The sequence below is a fragment of the Melanotaenia boesemani genome, chromosome 7 (genome assembly GCF_017639745.1).
Source record: "Melanotaenia boesemani isolate fMelBoe1 chromosome 7, fMelBoe1.pri, whole genome shotgun sequence".
Classification (NCBI taxonomy): domain Eukaryota; kingdom Metazoa; phylum Chordata; class Actinopteri; order Atheriniformes; family Melanotaeniidae; genus Melanotaenia; species Melanotaenia boesemani.
Window position 1 is genome coordinate 5,285,941 of NC_055688.1, and position 9,988 is coordinate 5,295,928.

A 9,988-nucleotide genomic window follows, 5' to 3' on the forward strand; every position below is an offset into this window, starting at 1 on the left:
AATTTCTGTTTAATACTAAAACATTAAATGAATAAATATAATTTATAAGGATGACAAAAAAAGAGTGAATGAATAACATTCAACGCTTAACAAATTATTCAAATTATTTGTGTTATAAAATGTGAAGCTACGGATCAGCTGTTGTGAGCTGTAGGTTAACTTGTAGAAATGTGTGACAAGTGAGTAAATGTAAATAAAATCAGTGTGACAGACAATAATTTAAAATGCAGACTTAAAAAACAATTAGGAAAATACAAAACCTACTAATTGGAAAAGTTGTGCTAATAAATGTAAATTTTATTATTCTACACATGGAATGGAAATCAAAATAAAAAAAATAAAAGAAGAATAAAAACATTAAAGATTTTATCAAACTAACGTAACTGATCACACACTAGAAATAATGTCATAAATTTCTGTTTTATGTTTTAAAAGGAGATTATATGTATCTAATGCTGAGTTAAACTCATTATATCTACAACATCATCCACTGTAATCCAGACATAAACCATCTATACATAAATATACACAGCATCCACATACATGTAGTAAACAGTAGAACTGTCCTCCACCATCAATGTTCACGTTCAAACAAAAGTTTAAAGAATTAAGAAATAACCACACAGCCTCTGTATGTGTGGAAGGTTGTTTTGTTCTGTGTTGTGATGGCTGCGTCTTGTATGTTCGGCAGAGCAGGAAAACAGCTTTACACTGAGTTTTTAATCCTTTTCTTTAATCCTTTTTTTTGTCATGAACATCATGGCTTCATTGTTATGTGTATGTTAGCTCATGTTTTCACACAGTTATTACAGCATAATAAAATGGTATAATATGTGCAAAATGAACAAATAGTACACAACAACAGAAATGTTCAGCCATAAAATAAATCTGAATAAATCTTCTGACATCCGGAAATTAAAAATTTAAGAAGACAAAACAGTGAATTTCAAAATAAATCTTTAAAAACATGAACACGTTTAAAGTTTGTGTCATTTTGAAACTTATGCCGTTATCTGGTGTGTTCTCTGTTTGAGCTGCAGTGACTCTAGCTGTACAGCAGGAGGCGCCACAGACCACATATTGAACACCATTCTACTTATTCTGTTGGTTCTGACCCACAACAATCTGGACACTAAAAACAAGTGTTTGCATTAACCCATAAGAGCCAGACATGACATATTTGTCACATACCGTTTCTGAGACATTTAACTTTAATTTATGGTATAAACTTTGCTTAAAATCCTGTTGAACACAATCTGATACTCGTCTTCTGTCCCCTAATAGATACCCAGGAGCAGAAAACCACATTATAATATTTTTAAACTATCACATGGTAATAAATGGTAGATATCCCTCCCAAAAAATGTTAATTATTTGTTATATTTTGTTAAAGTGCCAAATAAAGACCTCATATTAAAAACATTGGACTTTTCTTACCATTTTTTCATGGGTCGGGCCTTTATGGGTTATTAATTCAGCTGATTGTTTTCTGATAAAATAAGTGAAAAAGTATTCATTAAACTAATTTGCTACTAAAACAGCAGATAACTTTGGCAGCAGCTGGAGGCCTCCTAATGAAAGAGGTTGTTTAGTTTTCTGGTCAACATTAGAGTAAAAACACCAATGAATCAATAATCAGTTGGTCATCAAACGGTAAAAGTTAAGTGTAACTTATTTATTTGTTAACACATATTTCATGCCTTATAATTCAAGGCTTAAAGAAAAACAAATGAGACCGTTCAAGCAGAAATAATAAATCTTCACCACAACACACTGATACAGAGAAGAAGAGGTTTTTCCATCCTTCACCTTTCATTACATACGCACAAACAGCTTCAAAGTTTTCATGGAAGCCGTGAAAATCCTGTACTTTCAGTGTTGCAATAAAAACAGTTTGTTTTTATTCAGTGTGTATTTTAATACTGTGTGGTAATATGCATCCATGAATCTACATCCGTGAAGCTCCATCAATGCTGAAAAGTACATGGAGGTTTTAGAGCAACATCTGCTCCATCCAGACAACGTCTCTTTCAGGGAAGACCTTGCAGATTTCAGCAAGACGATGCTGAACCACATCCTGCATCCATCACAGCAGCATGGCTTCACAGGAGAAGAGTCCGGCTGCTGAACTGGCCTGCCTGCAGTCCAGGCCTTCCACCATTTGAAAATGAACTCATATTTGACATGAAATGGTGAAATTATTCTTTATGAGCTAGAATAATATATAAATAAAATAGAATAAAACTAAGCTTTTAGTTGATTTGTTTCTTCTTAATTTATTTGTTTTTATAAAGTTGTTTTGGCATCTGGATTCCAGTTTGAGGTTAAGCTGAAATAAAGAATTTTTTAAATTTAATTTTCTCCAAATGCATTTTAATTATTATTAGATTTATTTAGTTGTTCTCATTCAGTGATGTCAGAAACATGAAGGCATCTCTGCTGAATTTGTACTGTGGTAACAACAAAAGAAGTTAAAAATGAAGGTTAAATAGAAGAGGTGAATGTCACATTTCTGTTCATTTATTTCTATTCTGTTAACCAAAATCGTATCTAAAATACTTTATTTTAGATATGATTTTTTGACTGGTTTAACAGAATTTTTGTTTTATTTAAATTTTTTTTTATAGCTATATATAGATCTATCAATATATGTAAAATCTTTGTATATATTATATATCTTAGATCTAGATATTTATATATGCTGCCACATACTTATTTATTTGCTCTAATTAATTTATATTCTACAGGTGTGATTGGCTGGTGACAGATATTTCAATTAATTTGAGTTAATATTGATAAAAATTTATTGAAATAAAAATCAGTGTGATCTAATGTTATGTGCAAATAAGGTCATTTTAAATATTCTCTTCTTTGTTTTTACACATTTTTAACATTGTCAAATATGACTTATTTCACCTGTTTATAATAGAGCACACATTTTTTTATTGTTTATTACTATTCTTTAAACACACACACACACACACACACACACACACACACACACACACACACACACACACACACACACACACACACACACATATAAAAAAATATATTACTTATAGGATGCCAGTTAGGATCAGCAAGGGCTCTGACAAGCATTGGAAGTACATCAGTGCCACATACTGACAGTAAGATGTTGTTGACATTGTTACCTGGAATAAAAACATTTTGTTGTTTTTATTGATGCAGGTGTCTCCTGTTTTCTCCTTAAATCCAAGTGATCTTATTTAAAGATGCAAACTGTAAAAGATTGTCTGGATTTTTCTGTAATCTTTCACTAAATTCTTTTATCTTTTAATTAAACGAAACAGCTAAATATTTTGCAGCATAAAGAAGTTTTTATTTAGAAGTTAAAATCTACATCTGGTTCTTTTAAGCTGGAATCATGTTTAAATTTTGTCTTTCCCCTCAATGGAACTTTATTTCTTGCATTTCATCCACTTTATTTTAGCATCTTCCTTCTGTTTTTATTTTCATTAATTGCATTTCTTTTAATCTTTGTTTTTTTAATCCACTTGTATTGCTTTCTGCACCCTGCTGTAATGTTTTTATGTAAAACACTTTCAGTCTTATACATGAAATGTGCTATACAAATAAATTACCTTGCCTAATAGCTTTTAGTCATACTGATTATTAAAAAAATAATGTGCAGTTACATCTGTTTGTAGAAATGACCTCCTGTGCTGTTCTTTTTTACAGCGGACCTGAAGAAGTCTTTGACTGAACATCGGTCCCAGCTAATATTCTGTTAGCTATTCTGCTAGTCACATGTTGTCTTATGCTAGTTGTGTAAGCTCATCTGATTCCAACATTTTAAACAATCTTAATCTTCTAGTTATTTTTACTTTTAAAATCCAGGTATGCAAATAATCTAAATCCTAATTTACTTAAAAAACTAATAAATATTCTATGAATCACTTAAGTTCTTGAAATCTGCTGACAACATTAACATCTGCTAACAGGTGAAGGACCACTGATGTTAGCTATGTTAGCATGTTGTACCATGTCTTTCGCCGTCTTTCTCCCTCAAAAACTAAATTGCCAGTATTCATTTTTATATAGTTATGTAGTTTAGCTTTTGTTTTATTTACAGGTAAAAGTTAATTAATGTAAAAATAATTATGTTAAAAGATATTTGGTTCTAGCTCTGATGAAGTCATACATCCACTTTAGTTTTAGTTTATTTAGTTTATTGAACAGGGACCATGTACAGCTGCATTAATCACAAAGGAAAACATGCTTTATACTAGCTGTGAGCTAATTTCCATCTGCAGTCCTTAAAACACAATACAAAGCACATATAAAGATAATAGTAAAAAAAAGTAAAAAAAGAGTACATTTCACATTTAAATACAGTAAAATTTTAGATAAATACCTTTAAAACTATTAGTAGTAGTTATAAAAGTAAGCACTCCTTCAAATAAAAATAATACAGGCTGGGAAATTTACACATTTATTCTTTTTTCCTGTTCAAAGGAAACACGGCAAATGATATAATTAATGCTGACATTTCTGTTATTTTTAACATGCTTTTTGTTTGAAGTGTTGGCACATTTTTATTCTGTTTGAATTTATACATTTACATTGCTTTAATACACATAATCCTTCACTCTGTTTGAGATGAGAGCAACCAGTCTTAATCCTTTTATAGCTGACACTAACAGCTCTGTTTTTAGATTAATTAGTTGTATGTTTTTGTTATTCCATGATCATTTTGTTTCCCAAGAATCTCTGAATCTCTGTGGGTCAGTTATTTCCTACTCTGTATTATTGTTATTCTTTATTGTCCGCAAGGGAGAAATGTTGGAGAAAAGAGTGTGTTTGAGATTAAATTTATTTATATCTCAAGTGAGAAAAGAGAAAACATGCTGAAGTCCAAGAACGGCCCCACGATCATCAGTGAGAGTAAAGAGATGACGTGACGGACAAACTTGTGTCTGATATGCATTCAGTCGTCTATCAAGTGATTAAAAGTAGTTTCAATCAGCTGACGGTGTCCAACGTTTGGTCCTGAGGGGATAATTAGGATCCTGCTGCTGAGTTAATGTGCGTCATATTGAACAGCGTTGGCAGCGGTTATTAAAAGCACTTTCCTGAATAACCTCAGGTGTGCCACTTCTGCTGCTACCTGGGATTTCTTTTGCTGCTTTTAAAGGGATAATCTCCCAAAATCTGTTTGAGCTCATCGTGCTCAGGCTGATTCCTCCAAGCCTCTTTCCAGATTTTTATTCCTTTATAATGATGATAATGAAGTGGTCCTCCAGCCTCTCCCTGCTGTCTGTCATGCTCACAGTCAAAGAAGATAAATGGTTGTTTCTGCATTATGCATGACTGTTTTGTTCATCCGAGCACTTACTGTAGTCCTTCCAAACCTGACGAGCTCCTCCTTCAGCTTTCTGCCCCATTTCCTTCTTTAGGATATACATCTGCAGCAACATTAATGTTTAAATCAAGTGTTTTGTCTGAGCTGCAGTTTGTTTTGTCATTAAAATGAAAGAGCGACTCAAACTATCCTGCTAAGTGAAATTAAAGTAAAATATTCATCAGAAAAGTTCATTTAAATTCTTGTAACAACAACTCAAGCTAAAGTGGCTCCTAAAGCCGAACAAGAACACAAGACACTTGTCTAATCTGCTCAGGAAAAATTTAAACATCCACAATCTGCTGATGAAGATTAGCTAAGACAAGCTAAATGAACCCCAGCTCAGATACTGCCTCCATCCCCAATCTTAATAAACAATATTTAAAGGTTGCAGTACTGAAGCTGATTTATTCATATAAACTCTTTGTTTAAATAGCTGTAGAACCATCTAAAAGTGAATCCATGTGTTATTTCTTTCACATATCCAAAAATTCCTGGTTTACCTTCCTCAGCACAAGACTACAGCAGGCCAGAAGGGACAAACGCTGAATGACGAGTCACTTTAATCTGTTTTTGAATAATTTTTCTCACATGTGAGGTATTCCTGCTGCCAGACGTCACTGCACCCCACTTAAAATATCTTCTGTTTAATAAACAAGCAAACATTTTCATCTAGTTTAACAAATATTTGTCCCGTTAAGCAGGAAAATACAGGACAAGAAAATTTAGACCAGGGCTATTCAGTTCAGTCCTACAAGGGGTGCAGTCCTGCAGGTTTTCAATGTTTCCCTGCACCAACACACATGAGTCAAATGAAACGGATCCAATAATGACTCATTAATTTGAGTTAAGTGTGTTAGAGCAGGGACACATTGAAAACCTGCAGGATTTTGGGCCTCGTTGGACTGAATTGAGTAGCCCTGACCTAGACAGTCAAGTCAAAGTTTCTTTTTATTGCACGTTTAAAAGGAACGAAGGAAGGAAGGAAATTTTTATTTATATAGCACCTTTCACAGATGAAAACCACAAAGTGGTTTCTACAAGAATACAAACTAAAACTAATAAAAAGACAAAGACATAAGAAAACACATAACATACAGTCTTAAAACCCTCATTTAACTAAAAAGCTGTTTGAATAAAAATGTTTTCAACTGCTTTTTAAAACAACGGACAGAATCTTAAAAAGAGAGGCAGCGCATTCCACAATTTGGATGCCATTGTCTCAAAGAATCGATGCCTCGAGTCCTGAAGCGTGTACGTGGAACTACTAGTAATCTCTGATCTGAAGACCACAGAGCAAGCCTGGTACGTGTAAATGAATAAGGTCGTATGTACCACGTAGCGCTCTAAAAGCAAGCACCAGCATTTTAAAATGAATTCTAAAATGGACAGGTAACTAGTGGTGAGATGCTAAAACCGGGGTGATATGTGCTCTCTTATGAGAGCGAGTTAAAAGCCATGCCACAGCATTCTGTACAGCCTGAAGATGGTTTAGCTCTTTCTTATTTAAAAAAAGTAAAAAGGTTTTTAATTTAAAGAAGTAAAAAAAGCTGTAACAGTAGTCCAAACGAGAGGAAATAAAGGCATGGATCACCATCTCAAGTTCAGTCTTTGACACCAAAGCTCTCAGCTCGTTATGGTTCTCAGCTGAAAGAAGAAGTTTCTGACAAGATGTCTAGAAGGATTTTCCAGTGAAATGACTGAGTCAAAAACGACGCCTAAATTCCTGAGGCTTGGCTGGACATATGGGTTTAAAACATCATGTTTAATCTGTGAGATTTTATTGTCAAGTGCAATAATCAAAGTTTCTTTTTTATCCAAATTTAACTGGAGGTAATTGTCATTTAACCATTGTTTGATGTTGGTCAAGCGGTGAGATATGGACGATAGTTTTTGGAACTCATAGGGTTTAAGTTAACAATACAAGTGAATATCATCGACAAAGAAATGATATGATACATGGGTAAATTGTCGGTAAAGCAAAGGGTGAGCATACAAGAGGAACAGGATGGGCCCTTAAACTGAGCATATAAAGTTTTAAAGCAATGGAGGATCTGAACTCTGAGGTTAAACGGCTCCATCACCTCCACCTTTCAGTCTGGCTCTGAGAACATGTAGGAGCAGCAGCTGGATCCTCAGAGCTCTGGATGGAGGGTGAGGCAGGTATGGGTGTGAATCACCAGTTTCATCACAATACGATAATCGATTTAATGGATATTCAGTTTGATGTTTGGCAATATCTCAAATTCAGTCACAATTTGATTTTAATTGGATTAGATTTAGGATCCACGACTGATATGAACAAAATCACAGGTAGCTGAACACAGTCATTTCCATCCATATCTTCACCTGAAAAATAAGCTCACCTCGACCACCGAGATGATCTATTTCTCAAATTTTAAGTCACAAAGATCAGGTTCCTCACAGCCGGGCCACAAAAAGAACACAGTGGACTGGATGTTCTGTCAGAACCAGCTAGAAAGCTGGACTGAGAAATGTACTGTAAAATCTAAGAAGTTGGCTTTATTTTAAAAAAATATATGAAAACTCATTGCTTCAAAAAATTATTTGTTAATTTGATTGACAGAACAATTAACCAGAATGAGTTCAGTGTGTAGAAGTTAAAATAACTCGATAAATCTGAGTTTGCTGTAAGTACATGAGGTTGTAAAAGATAAGTGAAATATATTAGAAAACATAAATTGTTCATTTCACATAAATTAGCAGAGAAACTTCAGAAATTGTAATTTTTATTTTAACACAATTTCTAGTCATCGAGATTCCAGTTGCTTCAGAAATGAGTCGGTTCTTTAAAACCAGCATAGTGATTGTTGATCAGATTAATGAGGTTAATTTTTTTCCCTCCAGTTTTGTGTCAAATGGAAAACCAACCAGTTTCTAAGCTGCTGAGGCGTCATCAGGGTCGCGGGCCTCAGTTTGGACCCCTCTGCTGCTCCGTCTGCAGTGATGGCTCCCAGCGGGAAGATTGGATGTAATCATTCTCCTGAACGCAGCCCAGTTATTTAAATTGCTAATTATGATGGAACAAATAAATAAAACATGACCTTAGCGTGTTTTTATGTTACACTGTAAAAACTTTGGTGGACTGTAAATCTGCTCACCGATGACTCGCCTGTTGTTGGGTAGCAGTTAAATGTGACAGTAGACTAAGGTCTCATTTAGCAGCAGATATGACCATTTTCAGACAGTTTATTTCTCTTTCCTGTTTTGTGCTGGAACCATTTTATTTTCTCTCGTTACAGGTGTTCTCTGTCTCATATAAGTGAAGACCAACATAACCAACATACAGCACTGCTTTCATTTAATAGAAACTGTCCAGTCAGAGGGTGACCTTCTTCATGTCTGTATTTAATGTCTGAACAAACCACCTCCATCTACTGCACTGCTTGTTTTTATGCCTCTGTCTGAGATTGAACATTATCAGGATCTCCTCCACCGTCACCACGTTTGCTGTTGTTTGAAACTGACTTTGTAACTCAGCGCTGTTGTTGATGCTGTGTCAGCAACATGTTTTCAAGCAGCTGATGAGTCAGTGTTGTCTTTTCTGGTATGATGTAAAATTTTACTACAGTAAATCCGGTTTTCTCTGTGTTTTTCTTTTCCAAACTTGACACTAGCTGATGGTAAACATACTGTGTGTTTAAATTGTATTACAGATTAATACATTTAACTTTGTGACATAGAACTTGTCAGATTTGTTGGAATAATTCATGTTATTGTTCAGTTTCAAACAGTAGTTATAATTACCTAATTAAATTAAGTACAACATATTCCTACCATACAAGTTCAAATGGCACATGAAAATCAAGTCAAATGCTTGAGTTATATCTTACATTTACCCTCTCAGATCTAATTAGACTGAATCATGGTAATATACATAACTAACAGCAACACAAATACATCAAAATGATCAATCATTTTTACATTTTGTTTAGTCAATGAAATCCTTTGATTTGATTTAGGTGGAAATTATTTCCATCATTTTATTACATTCACCTGACAAACTATTTTTTAGTTAACATTGACTGACAGTGTGAACCAACACTGAACCTTTTTCATTCGGAGCCTATTTTCAGGTGGTGTCATGTTATATTTACAGCTGCAGATCAGCTGTCAGGTGAACCTTAAAAAGATCCTGGTATGATGGTTTTACTGTGGTTTTTTTTGTTTTTTTTGCTAATTGGTCCTTAAATCTCAGCCTGATCAGAAGAAGCTGATTCTAATCTGAAGATGGATTTGAAACTGGATTTGGTTCTCTACACCAACACTGGCTAATGATCAGACTAGACTGTTCTGTAATCTGAAGCTGCTGTTTCCAGCTGTTTGACCTGTCAAACAGATTCAGATGTTACATCTAACACACTTAATACATTCTGCAGCTACAGAAACATAAGCATAAAAATTCTGCACTGATAAGGTCCATGGCCGATGTCAAAGGTTTCTGCTCCTCATTAAATTTAAAGAAACCACTTTAGTTCACGTTCACAGCAAGACTTTAATCTCATTTAGATTGTTTTCATATTCAGTTTCTTCTGGCTGAAAGTTCACAGCAACGTCCGTCACAGCTCCATGTTCGGTCGGTGTTAACAAGCTGATTATATG